The sequence below is a fragment of the Rhinoraja longicauda genome, chromosome 3, assembly GCF_053455715.1.
Source record: "Rhinoraja longicauda isolate Sanriku21f chromosome 3, sRhiLon1.1, whole genome shotgun sequence".
Taxonomy (NCBI): domain Eukaryota; kingdom Metazoa; phylum Chordata; class Chondrichthyes; order Rajiformes; family Arhynchobatidae; genus Rhinoraja; species Rhinoraja longicauda.
Genome location: NC_135955.1, coordinates 4,285,830 through 4,307,690, shown reverse-complemented (window position 1 = coordinate 4,307,690; position 21,861 = coordinate 4,285,830). Strand labels below are relative to the sequence as shown.

Below are 21,861 nucleotides of genomic sequence, written 5' to 3'. Positions count from 1 at the left end.
GGCAGCGTGAGGTGTAGATGGAGTCAATGGAAGGGAGGGTGGTTCGTGAGATTGGTCTGGGCTGCATCCACAATCTCTGCCTCCACAGTCTTGCGGTCTTGGATGGAGCTGTTCCCAAACCAAGCCGGGTGCATCTGTAGAAGTTGGTGAGAGTTGTTGGGGACATGCCGAACTTCCTAACCATTCCAAGGAGGTAGAGTCGTTGGAGTGCGTTCTTGGCTGTTGCTTCAATATGGGTGAACGTAGCCCTGTTCATCACAGGTTTGTCACAACATAGAAACACAGAAAATAGGTGCAGGAGGAGACCATTTGGCCCTTCGAGCCATTCAATGTGATCATGGCTGATCATCCACAATCAGTAACCCGTGCCTGCCTTCTCCCCATATCCCTTGATTCCGCTAGCCCCTAGAGCTCTATCGAACACTCTTTTAAATTCATCCAGTGAATTGGCCTCCTCTGCCTTCTATGGCAGAGAATTCCACAAATTCACCACTCTCTGGGTGAAAAAGTTTCTTCTTTCCTAAGTTTTAAATGGCCTCCCCTTTATTCTTAGACTGTGACCCCTGGTTCTGGACTCCCCCAATATTGGGAACATTTTTCCCTTGTCCAGTCCTTTTATAATTTTATATGTCTCTATAAGATCCCCTCTCATCCTTCTCAATTCCAGTGAATACAAGCACAGTCTTTCCAATCTTTCTCATATGACAGTCCCGCCATCCCGGGGATTAACCTCGTGAACGTGCGGCACGGTGGCGCAGCGGTAGAGTTGCTGCCTTACAGCGAATGCAGCGCCGGAGACTCAGGTTCGATCCTGACTACGGGCGCCGTCTGTATGGAGTTTGTACGTTCTCCCCGTGACCTGCGTGGGTTTTCTCCGAGATCTTCGGTTTCCTCCCACACTCCAAAGACATGCAGGTATGTAGGTTAATTGGCTGGGCAAATGTAAAAATTGTCCCTAGTGGGTGTGGGATAGTGTTAGTGTGCGGGGATCGCTGGGCAGCGTGGACCTGCTGGGCCGAAGGGCCTGTTTCTGCGCTGTATCTCTAAAAAGAAAAAACCTATGCTGCACTGCCTCAATAGCAAGGGATGTCCCTCAAATTAGGAGACCAAAACTGCACACAATACTCCAGATGTGGTCTCACCAAGGCCATGTACAACTGCAGAAGAACTTCTTCATGGTGCATTGCTTCAAGAAGGTGGAGAAAATGGAGAGGCGATGTTTAAGGTCGGAACCTTTCTTCAGACGGGTGCTAAAGGTTCAGACATTAGAAACAAGTCAAAAAGTAAATCTGCAGGTATACTTTCTTGATCATCGCAAGGGACCAGGTTAGCCTGCTTGTGATATGGGGGCGTGGCTGTGTTCTGCAGCTGCGGCTCACCGGCAGTCTCTCTGTCTTTTTTTTGTTTTTTTGTCTATTGTCATCGTTTAATGTACGTTTTGTTCTATTTTTAACTCTGTGTATGTGGGGGGGTGGTGGAAACCTTTTTTCTAATCTCCTCCTCAACGGAGATGCGACCTTTACCGTGTCGTATCTCCGTTCGCGCTACGGCCTAACATCGTGGAGTCGGCGGCCTCCAGCTGGGATCGACCTTGAAGACTCCGGTCGCAGGGCCTGGACTTACCATCTCGGAGGCTTCGGCCGTGGGCCCTGCAGACCGCAACATCGGGAGTTCGCAGGTCCCTGGCTGGCGACCGGTTTTTGGGAGCTCCAGCCATAGCAGCTTCGACCGCCCCGAAGCGCGAGGTACGATCGACCCGACCGCAGGCCCTTCATCGCCCTGCGTGGCCTGGCCGCAGCACTTTCCATCGCCCGGTGGGGGCTCAGGACTTTCATCGGCCGGCTCGGCTCGGCCCTGGGACTTTCCATCGCCCGGTGGGGCCTCAGGACTTTCATCGGCCTGCTCGGCTCGGCCCTGGGACTTTCCATCGCCCGGTGGGGGCTTCAAAAAGTTGGGAGCCTCGATCACCTCGTGGCACCACGGGAGAAGAATAAGGAGGAGATAACACTTTTCTTTGCCTTCCATCACAGTGAGGGTGTGCCTAGAGCAATCACTGTGATGGCTGTTTGTGTAAAAATTGTATCTGTGTGTCCTGTGCTTTTTGTTGTCTACTGCCGGACCCTGACGTGAGAGGACGCTGGCGTTGTTTATTCGCCGCTTCTCCGTTAGGATAGTTTGTCTGTTTGTTTTTATGTTATGATTGTTCTTGTAAAGCGCTTTGAGCTCCCGATAAGGCGCTGTATAAAATAAATGCTTATTATTATTATTATTATTATTATTATTATATGGATGCTGAGGACCTTGAAGCTGTCCACCACCTCGAAAGCAAATCCGTTGACAAGGGTTGTGCTCACCGCCTCACTTCCTGAAGTCAACAACCAACTCTTTCGACTTGCACATGTTAAGGTCTAGGTTACTGATAAAAATAGTAGAGGGATGCGAGTTGGAACCAATACGTAGTTCCCAACCACTCCATCATCGTTCTTACCTGTAACAGGGCATCATAAAGCAGCCCATTGCATCCGTGCCACCTCTAACCAGAGCAAATCCCCCAGTCCCACTCTCCTTCACAGACTTGTACACCAGTCACTGAAAGTAAGCGTGCAGGTGCAGCAGGCAGTGAAGAAAGCTAATGGCATGCTGGCCTTCATAACGAGAGGATTTGAATATCGGAGTAAAGAGGTCCTGCTGCAGTTGAACAGAGCCCTGGTGAGACCACATCTGGAGTATTGTGTGCAGTTTTGGTCTCCTAATTTGAGGAAGGACGTCCTTGCTATTGAGGCAATGCAGCCTAGGTTCATGAGGTTAATCCCCGGGATGGCGGGATTGTCATACGAGGAAAGATTGGAAAGACAGGGCTTGTATTCACCTGAGTTTAGAAGGATGAGAGGGGATCTTATAGAGACGTATAACATTGTAAAAGGACTGGACAAGCTAGATGCAGGAAAAATGTTCCCAATGTTGAGAGAGTCCAGAACTAGGGGCCACAGTCTAAGAATAAAGGGGAGGCCATTTAAAACTGACGTGGGAAGAAAGTTTATTACCCAGAGAGTTGTGAATTTGTGGAATTCTCTGCCACTAAAGGAAGTGGAGGCCAATTCACTGGATGAATTTAAAAGAGACTTAGATGGAGCTCTAGGGGCTAGCGGAATCAAGGGATATGGGGAGAAGGCAGGCACGGGTTACTGATCGTGGATGATCAGCCATGATCACAATGAATGGCGGTACTTTGAAAATCTGACTTTCTTTTTCTTTTATATTACAGAAAGATTACTAACATTTTAAAAATAAACGTTATTAATTAAACTAGGTTCTTAAACAGCTTGGAACACAAGGTGCTGCAGCAATGCAAGCGGTCTTGCAGAATCTCTGGAGGACATGGAGAGGTGACATTTCAGGTCACAAAACGTCACCTATCCACATTCTCTAAAATACGGTCACTCTCCCAGCTACCTAAAATATGGCGGAAAGCTCATGTGATCGCTATCCTTAAGCCAAGGAAAGACCCTAAAGAAGCAAAAAGCTACAGACCGATCAATCTCCCTACTATGCCATCTCTTCAAGCTCTTTGAGCGCCTCATCCTGAACAGGCTAGGCCCAATCACAGAACAACACCTTATAGCAAGCAGTGCAAGCTGGGAAATCGCGTACCAGCCAAGTGCTCAATCTAACTCAGCGCAATGAGGACGGCCTTGAGAGGAATGAAGCAACTGGCATGGTCTTTGTTGATCTGACAGCTGCCTACGACACTGTGAACCGCCGGCTGCTCGTCAACAAGCTCCGTGACATGACAGAGGACTTCCACTTGACCAAACTGATTCAACTCTTACTGGAAAACAGACGCTTCTAAGTTGAGCTAAATGGTGAACGTAGCAGATGGAGGAAACATTGAAAATAGGTGCAGGAGTAGGCCATTCGGCCCTTCGAGCCTGCACCGCCATTCAATATGATCATGGCTGATCATCCAACTCAGTATCCCGTACCTGCCTTCTCTCCATACTCCCTGATCCCTTTAGCCACAAGGGCCACATCTAACTCCCTCTTAAATATAGCCAATGAACTGGCCTCAACTACCCTCTGTGGCAGAGAATTCCACAGATTCACCACTCTCTGTGTGAAAAAAAACTTTCTCATCTCGATCCTAAAAGACTTTCCCCTTATCCTTAAACTGTGACCCCTTGTTCTGGACTTCCCCAACATCGGGAACAATCTTCCTGCATTTAGCCTGTCCAACCCCTTAAGAACTTTGTAAGTTTCTATAAGATCCCCCCTCAATCCTCTAAATTTCAGCGAGTACAAGCCAAGTCTATCCAGTCTTTCTTCATATGAAAGTCCTGCCATCCCAGGAATCAATCTGGTGAACCTTCTCTGTACTCCCTCTATGGCAAGAATATCTTTCCTCAGATTAGACCAAAACTGTACGCAATACTCCAGGTGTGGTCTCACCAATGCCCTGTACAACTGCAGCAGAACCTCCCTGCTCCTATACTCAAATCCCCTTGCTATGAATGCCAACATACCATTTGCTTTCTTCACTGCCTGCTGCACCTGCATGCCTACTTTCAATGACTGGTGTACCATGACACCCAGGTCTCGTTGCATCTCCCCTTCTCCTAATCGGCCACCATTCAGATAATAGTCTGCTTTCCTGTTCTTGCCACCGAAGTGGATAACCTCACATTTATCCACATTATACTGCATCTACCATGCATTTGCCCACTCACCAAAAAAAGGAATGGCCTAGCACAGGGCAACGTGATTGACTTCAGGACGCGGAGCAGCACACCCACCCTGGTACACATTGAAAGCTTCAAGTTCTTAAGATTAAATATCACCAGTAACTTGTCCTGGACCAGCCACCTCGAAACAATGGCTAAGAAAACACACCAACTGGAAGACACACAACACTGGAAGGTTTAGGAAATTCGGCATGTCACCAACAACCCGCACCAACTTCTACAGATGCGCCCTAGAAAGTATTTCATCGGACGAATCACAGCACGGTTTGGGAACAGCTCCATCCAAAACCGTGAGAAATTGCAGAGAGTTGTGGACGCAGCCCAGACCATCACACAAACCAACCTCCCTTCCACTGACTCAATCTACACCTCACGCTGCCCCGGCAAGGCCAACAGCACAATCAAGGACCAGTCTCACCCCGGTCACTCCCTCTTTTCTCTTCTTCCATTAGGCAAGAGGTACAGAGGTTTGATAATGCACACCTCTAGATTGCGGGACAGTTTCTTCCTATCTGTTATCAGGCAACTGAACCTGTCCTCTCGACAACCAGAGAGCGGTTCTGACCTCCCATCTACTTCATTGGAGACCCTCGGACTATCATTACTCCGACTTTAATTTGCACTCGGGTAAAAACCTTTATCCAGTATCTGTACACTGTGGATGGCTCGATTATAATCATGTATTGTTTTATCACTGACTGGATAACACACATCAAAAAGCTTTTCACTGTACCTCAGTACATGCGACAATAATAAATTACATTTAAACTTCTTGCTTCCCTGTAACTGACTTGATTTAACTGATACAATCTGGACACAGGCCCTTTGGTCCACCACATTCATGCCAACCACTGATCACCTGTTTATACCAGTTCTACGTTGTTCCACTTTCTCATGTATGCTATATATATCGAGCTATATACACAATGTGCAAGAAGGAACTGCAGATGTCGGTTTAAACCAGGGATAGACACAAAAAGCTGGAGTAACTCAGCGGGACGGGCTGCATCTCGGGAGAGAAGGAATGGGCGACTCACCTAACCATTCTATCCCTTCTTGTGTCCTGATGACAAATCTCCTACCGACCTTAGCGTCATCATCAAATTTAGCAAACTTAACTGTGGTGCCTTTGTCCAAGTACGTAGTTTACGAAAGGTGTAAAAGACAGAGGCCCCAGCGCCGATCCCTTGGGGCGGTACAGTGGCGCAGTGGGTACAGCTGCTGCCTCGCAGCACCGGAGACCCAGGGTCGATCCTAACCTTTGGTGCTGTCCTTGTGGAGTTTGCACGTTCTCTCTGGGACCGTGTGGATTTCGTCCCGGTGCTCCGGGTTCCTCCCACATCCCAAAGAAGCGCAGTTTTGTAGGCTAATTGGCCTCGGTAAGTTGCCCCTGGTGTGTAGGGAGCGGATGCAAAAGTAAGATGACAGAGCTAGTGTGAACTGGTTGGTGTGGACTTGTTGGGCTGTTTGCACACTTTTGTCTCTAAACTAATCTTGCTGCATCTTGTCAGTGGAGAATGACCATTATGCCTACTATCCCTGTTGGCCAGCCAGTCTTCTGCGAAGACCAGTAATGTGTCCTCCTGCACGAGTTTCATTCTTCATCGATAGCGTTTGATGTGATATATTATCAGATATATTAGCATGGCACAGCCCCTTCATCTCATTTATCCACTGCACATTACCTCTTCAAAGAGCTCCAGTAAGTTGGTCAAACATTTTTTCATTTCCACAAAACCATGTTGTGACTTTGATTTACTTTTCTGCCTCCTGCTGTAACATCTTTAATAGTAGCTTCTAACATTTATGGCAGATTGAATTATTCTCCTGGATTTTTTTGTTGACAGTATGAGGTACTGGCACCTCGAAAGTATTAAAAACCAAATGTTCACATTTTCAATATTTAAAAAGATCACTACGTGTAAAAAAACTAATAATTGAATTAGTGCCTTTGTGAAAGTACGTGTCGGTAAAATGGCCCGGCTGCTTGAAAAAATTTAAAACTAGATTTTTACATTTTTAATATTTAAAAAGCTACTTATGTTTAAATAATAAACGTGTAGGAAAGAAAACTGCAGATGCAGGTTTAAATCGAAGGTAGACACAAAGTGCTGGAGTAACTCAGCGGGTCAGGCAGCATCTCAGGAGAGAAGGAATGAGTGGCGTTTCCGGTCTGAAGAAGGGTCTCGACCCAAAAAGTCACCCATTCCTTCTCTCCAGAGATGCTGCCTGACCCGCTGAGTTACTCCAGCATTTTGTGTTTAAATAATAAACTATTAATTAAATTAGTGCATTCTTCTACTGGGGATCTTATAGAAACTTACAAAATTCTTAAGGGGTTGGACAGGCTAGATGCAGGAAGATTGTTCCCGATGTTGGGGAAGTCCAGAACAAGGGGTCACAGTTTAAGGATAAGGGGGAAGTCTTTTAGGACCGAGATGAGAACGTTTTTTTTCACACAGAGAGTGGTGAATCTGTGGAATTCTCTGCCACAGAAGGTAGTTGAGGCCAGTTCATTGGCTATATTTAAGAGGGAGTTAGATGCGGCCCTTGTGGCTAAAGGGATCAGGGGGTATGGAGAGGAGGCAGGTACAGGACACTGAGTTGGATGATCAGCCATGATCATATTGAATGGCGGTGCAGGCTCGAAGGGCCGAATGGCCTACTCCTGCACCTATTTTCTATGTTTCTATGTTTCTGACATTTAATTCGTGCTTTCTTGTGACAGCTCAAAAAAGTTAAAAGTCAGATTTTCTTTTTCTTTTATATTACAGAAAGATTACTAACATTTTAAAAATAAACTTTATTAATTAAACTGGGCTCTTAAACCGCTTGGAACACAAGGTGCTGCAGCAATGCAGCGGTCTCGCAGAATCTCTGGAGGACATGGAGAGGTGACATTTCAGGTCACAAAACGTCACCTATCCACATTCTCTAGAATACGGTCGCTCTCCCAGCTACCTAAAATATGGCGGAAAGCTCATGTGATCGCTATCCTTAAGCCAAGGAAAGACCCTAAAGAAGCACAAAGCTACAGACCGATCGATCTCCCATCTCTTCAAGCTCTTTGAGCGCCTCATCCTGAACAGGTTAGGCCCAATCACCTTATAGCAAGCAGTGCAAGCTGGGAAATAGCGCACCGGCCAATCTAACTCAGCGCATTGAGGATGGCTTTGAGAGGCATGAAGCAACTGGCGTGGTCTTTGTTGATCTGACAGCTGCCTACGACACTGTGAACCACCGGCTGCTCGTCAACAAGCTCCGTGACATGACAGAGGACTTCCACTTGACCAAACTGATTCAACTGTTACTGGAAAACAGACGCTTCTGAGGTGAGCTAAATGGTGAACGCATCAGATGGAGGAAACAACGGAATGGCCTAGCGCAGGGTAGCGTCCTTGCTCCGGTGCTGTTCAATGTACACACTATTGATCAATAGTCAATAGTCAATTTATTTGTCACATACACATAAATGTGCAGTGAAATGAAAGATTACCCACAGTCCAACAACAAGACCAATAAAAATAAGCAATAAAATATGCAATAACACACACAATCATAAACCAACACCAAACAAAACGAAACATCCATCACAGTGAGTCTCCTCCAGTCACCTCCTCACTGTGATGGAAGGCCAGAATGTCTTTTCTCTTCCCCTGCCGTTTTCTCCCGCGGTCAGGCTGTTGAACTTGCCACGACGAAGCGGTCGTGGCTCCCGACATTGAAGCCCCCGCCGGGCAGAGAAAATCCCGCGGCTTATTGCAGGCCGCGCCGGACGGTGAAAGGCCCGCTGCGGGCCGACCCAAGCCCCGCAATCAGCCAGTGTTCCCAGGGACGAGAAGCTTCATTGACGCTGACGACCTTGGAATAACAACCCAGAGCACTCACATAGACGAGGTAGAAGCCACCCTCTCATCATCCTTAGACAACATGACCAACTGCGACAATAGACAATAGGTGCATGAGGAGGCCATTCGACCCTTCGAGCCAGCACCGCCATTCAATGTGATCATGGCTGATCATTCTCAATCAGTACCCCGTTCCTGCCTTCTCCCCATACCCCCTGACTCCGCTATCCTTAAGAGCTCTATCTAGCTCTCTCTTCAATGCATTCAGAGAACTGGCCTCCACTGCCTTCTGAGGCGGAGAATTCCACAGATTCACAACTCTCTGACTGAAAAAGTTTTTCCTCATCTCAGTTCTAAATGGCCTTCCCCTTATTCTTAAACTCGACAAGGACAACCAATGGAAGGCAAACCCTGCGAAGACCCCAGTTAGTCTGTTCCACCGTCGTAATTGTGAAGCTGGGAGGAAGCTGTCCTTAATACAGAAGGGTGTCCCTTTGAGACTCTGTGACCACCATGTTTATCTTGGGGTCACTCTGGACCCAACCCTTTCCTTCACGCAACACATCGAAAGGGTGAAGGGCAAAGTGAGGACGAGGAGCAGCATCCCACACAAGCTGGCAAACTCGTCCTGGGGTACCATTGCATCCACACTGCGGTCAATTGCTCTTGCGCTGTGCTATCTGCTGCAGGGTATGCTTGTCCTGTCTGGGTGAGATCATCTCATGTGAAGAAAGTTGATGCTGCCCTTAATGACAGCTGCAGATGCATCACTGGCTACCTAAAACCAACGGATATGGAGAGCTTGCATGTCCTGGCCGGTATTGCTCCTCCAGTGGGCAAGTTGGGAACACCCGCCATCCCTGTCACTCCCATCATCCAGCCCCAAACTGCCTGAAGTGGAGGAAGAGCCTCCTTCACACGGCCCAGCCACTGTCACGGTCTCCTCAAGCAACCGGACCAGCCTTGTGGGAAAAGAAACGCAGTGGAAACCACCACCACGAAAAGTTGCCAATCCCAACCAATAGGTACCACCTGGTCACAGGTGTGACTGGAAGACCTGGATGTCCCTCAATAGGCTTGGTACAGGGATGGGCCGATGCAAGACCAATTTAAGCAAATGGGGCTAGGCAGATGCGGCAGACACAGAATGTGCATGTGGAACATCGGTACAATCCATGCCACACCTACTAAGATGCACACTTCCTGGTGAACAATGCTGCCTAGAAGGCCTAGCGGTGGCAAACAGGAAGGTTGTCCACTGTGCAAGAGCCTGGCCCAACATTTGAAACATTGATGATGGGCACGAAAGAAGAGATGCTGCCTGACCCGCTGAGTTACTCCAGCACTCTGTGAAACGTCACCTATCCATGTTCTCCAGAGATGCTGCCTGACCCGCTGAGTTACTCCGGCACTCTGTGAAATGTCACCTATCCATGTTCTCCAGAGATGCTGCCTGACCCGCTGAGTTACTCCGGCACTCTGTGAAATGTCACCTATCCATGTTCTCCAGAGATGCTGCCTGACCCGCTGAGTTACTCCAGCACTCTGTGAAATGTCACCTATCCATGTTCTCCAGAGATGCTGCCTGACCCGCTGAGTTACTCCGGCACTCTGTGAAATGTCACCTATCCATGTTCTCCAGAGATGCTGCCTTAAGGATAGCGGAGTGAGGGGGTATGGGGAGAAGGCAGGAACGGGGTACTGATTGATAGTGATCAGCCATGATCGCATTGAATGGCGGTGCTGGCTCGAAGGGCTGAATGGCCTACTCCTGCACCTATTGTCTATTGTCTATTGTCTATTGACCCGCTGAGTTACTCCGGCACTCTGTGAAATGTCACCTATCCATGTTCTCCAGAGATGCTGCCTGACCCGCTGAGTTACTCCAGCACTCTGTGAAGCGTCACCTATCCATGTTCGCCTGGGATGCTGCCTGACCCGCTGAGTTACTCCAGCACTTTGTGTTCCACGTAAACCTCCAGCACCTGCAGTTCCTTGTGTCTACCTTAAATAGCTCACAGGGTTATGATCCGCCATAGATACTGGCGAGTGGCAGAATCTGTGAGGAGTTGATGAGGAGGTGGTTATGTGTGGAGTTTGCACGTTCTCCCTGGGACTGCGTGGGTTTTCTCCGGGTGCCCCGGTCTCCGCCCACATCCCAAAGATGGACAGGGTTGCAGGTTAATTGACCTCTGCGGGGGTGAATCTTGAGACAGTTCATGGGAAGCGGTGGAGAAGATGTTATAGGGACATAAACATGACGGGGGACTACGATTGCTTTCTGAACCAGCAGCCCTCAGTCAGAACAGTTGGTGACAACATCTCCCGCTCACTGACCATCAGCACAGGGGCACCTCAGGGCAGCATGTCCAAGGTCCTGCTCTCCTCTTTCTAGACGATAACCATAAGCCGCAGGAGCAGAATTAGGCCATTCAGCCCATCGGGTCCATTCCGCCATTCCATCATGGCTGATCTATTTTTCCCCTATCAACCCCATTCTCCTGCAATCTGTCCGTAACCTTTGACACTCTTACTAATGACAAACCTGTCAATCTCCGTTTTGATCTCCCGGTGGCTGAGCACTTCAACTTCCCCTCCCACTCCCAGTCTGACCTTTCTGTCATGGGCCTCCTCCAGTGCCATAGTGAGGCCCACTGGAAATTGGAGGAACAACACCTCATATTTCGCCTGGGCAGCTTGCAGCACAGTGGTATGAACATTGACTTCTCCAACTTTAGATAGTTCCTCTGTCCCTCTCTTCCCCTCCCCCTTCCCAGATCTCCCTCTATCTTCCTGTCTCCACCTATATCGTTCCTTTGTCCTGCCCCCGACATCAGTCTGAAGAAGGGTCTCGACCCGAAACGTCACCCATTCCTTCTCTCCTGAGATGCTAACTGACCTGCTGGGTTACTCCAGCATTTTGTGAATAAATACGTTCGACTTGTATCAGCATCTGCAGATATTTTAGACAATAGACAATAGGTGCAGGAGGAGGCCATTCGGCCCTTCGAGTCAGCACCGCCATTCAATGTGATCATGGCTGATCATTCTCAATCAGTACCCCGTTCCTGCCTTCTCCCCATACCCCCTGACTCCGCTATCCTTAAGAGCTCTATCCAGCTCTCTCTTGAATGCATTCAGAGAATTGGCCTCCACTGCCTTCTGAGGCAGAGAATTCCACAGATTCACAACTCTCTGACGGAAAACGTTTTTCCTCATCTCAGTTCTAAATGGCCTACCCCTTATTCTTAAGCTGTGGCCCCTTGTTCTGGACTCCAGATATATTTTCTTATATTCCGCTTTAAAAGTACTCAATGACTTGTCCTCCATCATAGTCCGTGGCAATGAATTCCACAGATTCGCAACCCTCTGGCTAAAGAAACTCCTCCTCATCTCCATTCTAATGGCACGTCCTTTTATTCCAAGCCTGAGCCCTCTGGCCCTGGACTCTCCCATTATTGCAAACATCCTCTGCACATTCACTATATCTAGGCCTTTCATTATCTGGTAGGTTTCAATGAGATCCCCCCCCCCCATCACCATCTTTAAATTTGCTGCCAATACTGCCATTGTTGGAAGAATGACAGGTAATGATGAGTGGGAGTACATGAGGCAGATCTGGTTGAGTGGTGCCAGAACAACAATCTTGCAGTCTTGAGTGCAGAGGCTGGGAGGTGATGTTGTCGTTACACAAGACGCTGGCGTGGCCGCACTTGGAGTACTGTATTCAGGTGTGGCCGCCCTGCCAGAGGAAGGGCGTCGGGAAGCTGGGACGATCACAGAAAGAATTTACTAGGACGTAGCCAGAACTTGACAGTCTGAGCCATAAGGAGAGCCAGCAGGCAGTGAAGAAAGCCAATGGAATGTTGGCCTTCATAACAAGAGGAGTTGAGTATAGGAGCAAAGAGGTCCTTCTACAGTTGTACAGGGCCCTAGTGAGACCGCACCTGGAGTACTGTGTGCAGTTTTGGTCTCCAAATTTGAGGAAGGATATTCTTGCTATTGAGGGAGTGCAGCGTAGGTTTACTAGGTTAATTCCCGGAATGGCGGGACTGTCATATGTTGAAAGACTGGAGCGACTAGGCTTGTATACACTGGAATTTAGAAGGATGAGGGGAGATCTTATCGAAACGTATAAGATTATTAAGGGGTTGGACACGTTAGAGGCAGGAAACATGTTCCCAATGTTGGGGGAGTCCAGAACAAGGGGCCACAGTTTAAGAATAAGGGGTAGGCCATTTAGAACGGAGATGAGGAAAAACTTTTTCAGTCAGAGAGTTGTGAATCTGTGGAATTTTCTGCCTCAGAAGGAAGTGGAGGCCAATTCTCTGAATGCATTCAAGAGAGAGCTAGATAGAGCTCTTAAGGATAGCGGAGTCAGGGGGTACGGGGAGAAGGCAGGAACGGGGTACTGATTGAGAATGATCAGCCATGATCACATTGAATGGCGGTGCTGGCTCGAAGGGCCGAAGGGCCGAATGGCCTTCTCCTGCACCTATTGTCTATTGTCTATTGACTTACTCCAGCACTCTGTGTCCTTTTGTGAACTAAGCTAAACATGGGCGGAACTACATTGGCCGAAGGCCGGCTTTGGTGAATGAGCCGTACTAGCATAGAATCATCTTGACACAATGAGCCCATGCTACCATCAAATACCTATCTGTAATAATCCCATTTGCCCCCACTTGGGTGTGTTTCCATGCTGTATCTCTACACTAAAACAACAAAGATATTTGGATGGAAGGAGAGACACAAAATGCTGGGGTAACAGCAGGACAGGCAGCATCACAGGACAGAAGGAACGGGTGACTTTTCGGGTCAAGACCCTTCTTCAGACATTTGGATAGGTGCATGGATAGGTAGTTTACATATTCTGTTGTGCTGCTGCAAGTAAGAATCTCTGTACCGTCTGGGACATGTGACAATAAAACACTCTTGACTCTTGGACAAGACATGTCTTGAGGGGTATGGGCCAAATGGGACTGGCTCAACTTGGTTAGTATGCAGGAGTAGGGCCGAAGGGCCAGTCTTCTTGTTGTTTGACTGTGTAACACGTATTATATCTCTCATTGCTCCCTGTTTTCTGACTATAACACAGTATATCTCTTGTCGTCTTGTTGAGTCTCAATGTCCGTACTTGTTTTCACCTAGCACACAGATAACGATGGCTTGTTTCCTTTATCATTGTAACCGTTTTGCACATCTTTCATTCATTTGTTGAATATCTCTCAAAATCACCGTCGAGATCTCTCATTTCCCTTTCCCCAGATTCTCAGTCTGAAGAAGTGTCTCGACTCAAAACATCACCTATTCCTTTTCTCCAGAGATGCTTTCTGACCCGCTGAGTTACTGCAGCTTTTAGTGTCTATCTTCGGTTTAAACCAGCATCTGCCATTCCTTCCTACACAAGAACCTTCTCTCATCAGTCTGAAAGTGCCAACCCCAAACATAACCTGTCCATTCCCTTCACAGATTTCGCCTGACCCGCTGAGATCCTCCAGCACTTCTTGTTTCAAACAAGAGATGTTTCTGTCTGTCTTCAGTATATCTCCCATGATTCCCTGTTGTTTGACACTATAACAACACAGTGCATCAACATGCAGTATCTCTAAACTAAAACTAAGACATTTGGATAGAAGATAGACACAAAATGCTGGAGTAATTCAGCAACATCACCAATTCCAGAGATGACGCCTGACCACCGAGTTACTCCAGTATTTTGAGTCGATCTGCGGATTAAACCAGCAGCAGCAGTTTCTTCCTGCACAGTATATCTCTTGTTGTTCCCTGTTGTGTGACTTTATAAAAGCACAGTATACAGTGTTCCCTGCTGTCTGACTCTATAACAACACGGTATGTCCAATGCAACTAAGACATTTGGGTAGAAGAAAGACACAAAATACTGGAGTAACTCAGCGGGACCCAAAACGTCACCTATTCCTTTTCCCCAGAGACCCGCTGAGTTACTCCAGCATTTTGAGTCCATCTTCAGTGCAAACCAGCATCTGCAGTTCCTACCTGCACAGTATATCTCTCATTGCTCCCTGATGTCTGATTCTATAACCACACAGTATATCGCTCAGACACAAAAAGCTGGAGCAACTCAGCGGGTCATGCAGCTTCTCTGAAGAAAAGGAATAGGTGACGTTCCGGGTCGAGACCCTTCCTCAGATATTTCTTCCTACATGGAAGATCTTTCATTGCTCCCTGCTGTCTGACTCTATAACAACTACAACTATAACCCTTAACAACTTCTCCTTTGACCTCTCCCACTTCCTCCAAACCAGAGGCGTAGCTATGGGCACTTGCATGGGCCCTAGCTATGCCTGCCTCTTTGTCGGGTACGTCGAACAATCCCTGTTCTACACGTACACCGGCCCCATCCCCAAACTCTACCTCCGCTACATCGACGACTGCATTGGTGCTACCTCTTGTACCCATGCAGAACTCACTGACTTCATACACTTCACTACCAATTTCCATCCTGCTCTTAAATATACTTGAACTATCTCCGACATCTCCCTACCGTTTCTGGTTCTCACCATCTCCATCACAGGAGACAGACTAGTGACGGACATTTACTACAAACCCACTGACTCCCACAGCTATCTGGACTACACTTCTTCCCACCCTGTCTCCTGCAAAAAGTCTATCCCCTACTCCCAATTCCTCCGTCTACGCCGCATCTGCGCCAGGGATAGGTGTTTCACACTAGGGCATCAGAGATGTCCTCATTCTTCAGGAAACGGGGCTTCCCCTCCTCCATTATAGATGAGGCTCTCACTAGGGCCTCTTCTATATCCCGCAGCTCCGCTCTTGCTCCCCCTCCCCCCATTCGTAACAAGGACAGAATCCCCCTCGTTCTCATCTTCCTCCCCATCAGCCAGCGGATCCAACAAATCATCCTCCAACATTTCCGGCACCTCCAACGGGACCCCATCACTGGCCACATCTTCCCATCCCCTCCCCTTTCTGCGTTCCGCAGAGACCGTTCCCTCCGTAACTCCCTGGTCCACTCCGTCCCTTCCTACCCAAACCACCCCATCCCCGGGCACTTTCCCCTGCAACCGCAGGTAATGCAACACCTGTCCCTTTACCTCCCTCCTCAACTTCATCCAAGGTCCCAAACAGTCTTTCCAGGTGAGACAGAGGTTCACCTGCACCGCCTCCAAACTCATCTATTGTATCCGCTGATCTAGATGTCAACTTCTCTACATCGGCGAGACCAAACGCAGGCTCGGCGATCGTTTCGCTCAACACCTCCGCTCAGTCCGCCTTAACCAACCTGATCTCCCGGTGGCTGAGCACCTCAACTCTCCCTCCCACTCCCAGTCTGACCTTTCTCTCATGGGCCTCCTCCAGTGCCATAGTGAGGCCCACCGGAAATTGGAGGAACAGCACCTCATATTTCTCGCCCCGTTCCTTCTCTCCAGAAATGCTGCCTGACCCGCTGAGTTACTCCGACATTTTTGTTTCCTCTTGTGTCGATCCGACTTCGGTTATTCATCTGAAGAAGGGTCTCGACCCGAAACGTCACCCATTCCTTCTCTCCTGAGATGCTGCCTGACCCGCTGAGTTACTCCAGCACTCTGTGAAACGTCACCTATCCATGTTCCCCACAGATGCTGCCTGACCCGCTGAGTTACTCCAGCACTCTGTGAAACGTCACCTATCCATGTTCCCCACAGATGCTGCCTGACCCGCTGAGTTACTCCAGCACTCTGTGAAATGTCACCTATCCATGTTCTCCACAGATGCTGCCTGACCCGCTGAGTTACTCCAGCACCATTGTGTGAAATAAATACCTTCGGTTATTCATCTCTCATTGATGTAACTATTTACACTCAACAACCTTTGACGTTGAACTTGGGTTGTCAACGTGGGTTGTTTTTTTTAAATGTGCTATACAAATTAAAATTAACTTGACTTGAAGCCCGCCGCCTGCCCGCTAGGCCGCGTCTCCCTGGGCAACGGGGCCGCCGCTGGTCGCGGGGGGGGGGGGGGGGTGGCGGGCAGCGCGGGGGCTGCCGGGAGAGCGAGGCCTCCCCCTCGGCGGGCGGGCAGAACGGCGCGGCGGGAGCGGGAGACGCGGAGCGGCCGATCAGGTCAGGGCAGGGGAGCGATGGCGACCGGGGGGGGGGGGGGGGGGGGGGGGAGGATAGCGACGGTGAGAGAGATAGAGAGAGAGGGGGAGAGGGAGAGAAAGAGGGAGGGAGAGAGAGAAATGCGCGGTTTGATGACGTAACGGCCGCCGCTCGGCGCCGCCGGGGCCCAAAACCAAAGCCTCAACCCTCCCCCCCTCTCCACACGCATGCACCCACACCGCAACACAACCCCACCCCCCCCTGGCCACGTCCACAACCTCCCCGGCCGGGGTAAAACAACACCCCCTCCCCCCCGGGTATTTTACCCGCAGCTGAAAGCCCGCAGCTAGGCCTTCCGGTGGCCGAGGAGAGGCGGTGGCGCCGCCCACCCGCCCGGTGCCCGGCGCCCAGCGTGGACACGGCAAGGGGCTCGCCTCCCCTCCCGTCCTCTCCCCTCCCTGCCCCGCCCCGCCCCGCCCCGCTCCTCCTCTCTCCACAGATGCTGCCTGACCCGCTGAGTTACTCCAGCATGTTTGTGTTCTATCTCCAGAGATGCTGCCTGTCCCTCTGAGTCACTCCAGCTTTTTGTGTCTATAGACAATAGATGCAGGAGGAGGCCATTCGGCCTTTCGAGCCTGTACGCACCGCCATTCAATGTGATCATGGCTGATCATTCTCAATCAGTACCCCGTTCCTGCCTTCTCCCCATATCCCCTGACTCCGCTATCCTTAAGAGCTCTATCTAGCTCTCACTTGAATGTATTCAGAGAATTGGCCTCCACTGCCTTCTGACGCAGAGAATTCCACAGATTTACAACTCGCTGACTGAAAAACTTTTCCTCATCTCCGTTCTAAATGGCCTGCCCCTTATTCTTAAACTGTGGCCCCTGGTTCTGGAGATGATGCCTGTCCCGCTGAGTTACTCCAGCATTTTGTGTTGAATCTCCAGAGATGCTGCCTGCCCTGCTGAGTTACTCCAGCTTTGTGCCTATTCCAGAGATGCTGCCTGTCCCGCTGAGTTACTCCAGTCAGCATTTTGTGTCTATCTTCAGAGATGCTGCCTGTCCCGCTGAGTTACTCCAGTCAGCATTTTGTGTCTATCTTCAGAGATGCTGCCTGTCCCGCTGAGTTACTCCAGTCAGCATTTTGTGTCCACCTTCGGTGTTAAGCAGCATCTGCAGTTCCTTGGTGTAAAAATTGTCCCTAGTGTGTGTAGGATTGTGTTAATGTGCGGGGATCGCTGGGTGGCGTGGACTCGGTGGGCCGATGGGCCTGTTTCCGTGCTGTATCTCTTTAAAAAAAAAAAGAAAGAACTGCAAATGCTGGTTTAAATCGAAGGTGGACACAAAATGCTGGAATAACTCAGCGGGACAGGCAGCATCTCTGGAGAGAAGAGGAACTGGCGACGTTTCGGGTCCAGACCTTTCTTCAGACTACAGTTCCTTCCTAAACTGGTTGAGGTTGACGTTGTGGTTGCTGGATGGGAGAGAGTTGGCAGAAGTCCAGGGGATTAATTCAATCAAGAATTCAGAAATGTGTAGGAAAGAACTGCAGATTCTGGTTTAAATCGAAGGTAGACACAGCAAGCTGGAGTAACTCAGCGGGTCAGGCAGCATCTCTGGAGAAAAGGCATAAGAAATGTTTCCGGTCAAGACTCTTCTTCAGATATTCCTTCTGAAGAAGGGTCTTGACCCGAAACGTCAAGAATTCAGAAATAACAGAGCGATTAATTAGTCAAACAACCCCTGAGTTTTACTGCCAGGTTACTCCCAACATTTTGTGCCTGAATGCTTCCAATCCTCTGGCCTCTGCTTTCACTGATACTCTCACTAATGGTTCAACAGTAGACACAAAATGCTGGAGTAACTCAGCAGGTCAGGCAGCATCTGTGGAGAAAAGGCACAAGTGATGATTTCGGTCGAGACTCTTCTCCGGACTGAGAGTCGGGGTCTGAAGAAGTACCTCGACCTGAAATATCACCTATTCCTTTTCTTCAGAGATGCTGTCTGAACCGCTGAGTTACACCAGCTTTTTGTGCCAAAATCTTCGGTTTAAACCTGCATCTGCAATTCCTTCCCACACAGTGGTCCAATGGTGCTTTATTGTCACATGTCCGAAGTGCAAATGCACAGAGAAGTTTTTCTTGCAATCAGTGCTGCCTAGTATTGCCATACATAAGCACATTCCCAATTAGCAAATTATACAGAAATAGTCTACTGAGCCCACATGCAAAAGGCGCCATTTTCCAAGTCTAGTCCATATTCCAGTTGTTTCAGAGCCATGAAGATTATATGCAAGATCAAGCTGGATCCAATCAACATTATCCTGCTTGCCTTTCGGGGAAGTTAGCTTATTATTGTCACGTGTGAAAGACCATTTGTTGCGTGCTATCCAGTCAGTGAAAAAGTTATACATGATTACAATCAAGCCATCCACAGTGTACAGATACAGGACAAAGTGAATAACGTTTAGTGCAAGATAAAGTCCAGAAATGTTGACAAACCTTTGGAGTAACTCAGCAGGACAGGCAGCATCTCTGGAGAAAAGGAATTGGCGTTTCGGGTCAAGACCCTTCTTCAGACATGTATAGGTTTATACATGAATAGGTATATATAGGTTTATATATGTATTTATACATGTATCGGTATGTACTATAAACTGTCGTTTGAACAGACTCGTTTATAATGGATTTTGGTTATAGCAGACTACCTTTCAGAACACAGGCAACTAGTGACCCTGCAGAGGCTATTGAAATTGACCAGGCATTGAAATTGACCAGGCATTGAAATTGACCAGGCATTGTAATTGACCAGGCATTGAAATTGACCAGGCATTGAAATTGACAGAGTCATTGAAATTGTTAAGGCATTGAAATTGACAAGGCACTGAAATTGACAAGGCATTGAAATTGACCGGGCATTGAAATTGACAAGCAATTGCTTGGATCAACACTTAACTCTATTAAACAATGTAACAAATGGCCTTTAGTATTTCTAGCTTGCTGTAACAAAAGAACATTTTTGGCTGTTAAAAAGGACTTTGTATTTCATAGAGACACACGCGCACAGACACAGACACAGACATTCCGATTAGGAAGTTTGCAGACGACGCATCAATTGGTGGAGTTGTGGGGGGGGCGAGGAAGATTGTGAAAGGATGCACCAATTTGTAGATTAATTGGAATTTGGGCAGAGATGTGGGATTTGGGTAGCACAGTGCAGCAGCGGTAGAGTTGCTGCCTTACAGAGGCAGAGACCCTGGCTACGGTTGCTGTCTGTATGGAGTTTGTACCTTCTCCCCGTGGGCTTTCTCCGGGATATCCGGTTTCCTCCCACGCTCCAAAGACGTACAGGTTTGTAGGTTAATTGGCTTTGTATAATTGTTAATTGTCCGTAGTGTGTATAGGATAGTTTTAGTGTTTGGGGATCGCTGATCGGCGCGGACCAGGTGGGCCGAAGGACCTGTTTTCCATGCTATATCTCTAAACAAAACTAAACTAAAAAGTAAACTGAATGGCAACTGTAATTTCAACCAGACAAATGTGCGTTGTTGCATTTTGGGAGGTCAAAATATTGCTTTTTTGGAGCACGTGATCACAGGGCAAACATGCAAAATCTACACAGGCAGCATCCAAGGTCAGGATCGAACCCGGGTCTCTGGCGCTGTGATGTATGGGCTCTACCCGCTCCGTCGCTGTGCCGCCCGTGCACTAATGATTCACTCGTCCCTTCCCACCCAAACCACCCCATCCCCGGGCACTTTACCCTGCAACCGCAGGAGATGCAACACCTGTCCCTTTACCTCCCCCCTCAACTCCATCCAAGGACCCAAACAGTCTTTCCAGGTGAGACAGAGGTTCACCTGCACCTCCTCCAACCTCATCTATTGTATCCGCTGCTCTAGATGTCAACTTATTTACATCGGCGAAACCAAACGCAGGCTCGGCGATCGTTTCGCTCAACACCTTCGCTCAGTCCGCCTCAACCAACTTGATCTCCTGGTGGCTCTTAAGGATAGCGGAGTCAGGGGGTATGGGGAGAAGGCAGGAACGGGGTACTGATTGAGAATGATCAGCCATGATCACATTGAATGGCGTCGCTAGCTCGAAGGGCCGAATGGCCTCCTCCTGCACCTATTGTCTATTGTCTATTTTCTGAGGGCCAACCTTTTTCACAAAGGGTAGTAGATAGATGGAATGAGCTGCCGGAGGAGGTAGTTGAGGCAGGTACTATCACAATGTTCAAAAATCATTTAGACAGGTACATGGATAGGACAGGTTTAGAGGGATATGGGCCGAACTCAGGTAGATTGGACTAATGTAGATGGAATGTGGGCATTAGGCCGAAGGGCCTGTTTCCACTCTGCATGAATCTATGACTGTTCAGAAGCCTGGTACAGAGGGGTGAATTCAGCACCCACAAACCCAGTGTTTGCTGCTGTTTCTTCTTCACATTTGGTTTTAATTTTCTAGTTTGAGAGATACAGCGTGCAAACTGACCCTGCGGTCCACTGCTCCGTGCCGCCCAGCGATCATCACATCACATCCCTCCGTAACTCCCTGGTCCACTCGTCCCTTCCTACCCAAACCACCCCATCCACGGGCACTTCCCCCTGCAACCGCATGAGATGCAACACCTGTCCCTTTACCTCCCCCCTCAACTCCATCCAAGGACCCAAACAGTCTTTCCAGGTGAGACAGAGGTTCACCTGCACCTCCTCCAACCTCATCTATTGCATCCGCTGCTCCAGATGTCAACTTCTCTACATCGGCGAAACCAAGCGCAGGCTCGGCGATTGCTTCGCTCAACACATACGCTCGGTCTGCGTTGGCCAAACTGGTCTCCCGGTGGCTGAGCACTTCAACTCCCCCTCCCACTCCCAGTCTGACCTTTCTGTCATGGGCCTCCTCCAGTGCCATAGTGAGGCCCACCGGAAATTGGAGGAACAGCACCTCATATTTCGCTTGGGCAGCTTGCAGCCCAGCAGTATGAACATTGGCTTCTCCAACTTTAGATAGTTCCTGTCCCTCCCTTCCCCTCCCCCTTCCCAGTTCTCCCACTGTCTTCCTGTCTCCACCTATATCCTTCCTTTGTCCCGCCCCCTGACATCAGTCTGAAGAAGGGTCTCGACCTGAAACGTTGCCCATTCCTTCTCTCCTGAGATGCTGCCTGACCTGCTGAGTTACTCCAG

At 48.9% G+C, this 21,861-nt stretch overlaps 1 protein-coding gene across 2 annotated transcripts in view; it reads left to right on the top strand.

The window, feature by feature from the left end:
• The first annotated feature begins 16,599 nt into the window (after positions 1–16,599).
• Positions 16,600–21,861, top strand: part of znf131 (zinc finger protein 131) — a 30,478-nt gene continuing 25,216 nt past the window's right edge. The window contains exon 1 of one of the 2 annotated variants that reach the window (XM_078396828.1): positions 16,600–16,692. The gene's annotated coding sequence lies outside the window, so the exon portion shown is untranslated. The remainder of the gene's footprint in view (positions 16,693–21,861) is intronic. The other variant, XM_078396830.1, reaches the window with a different exon arrangement.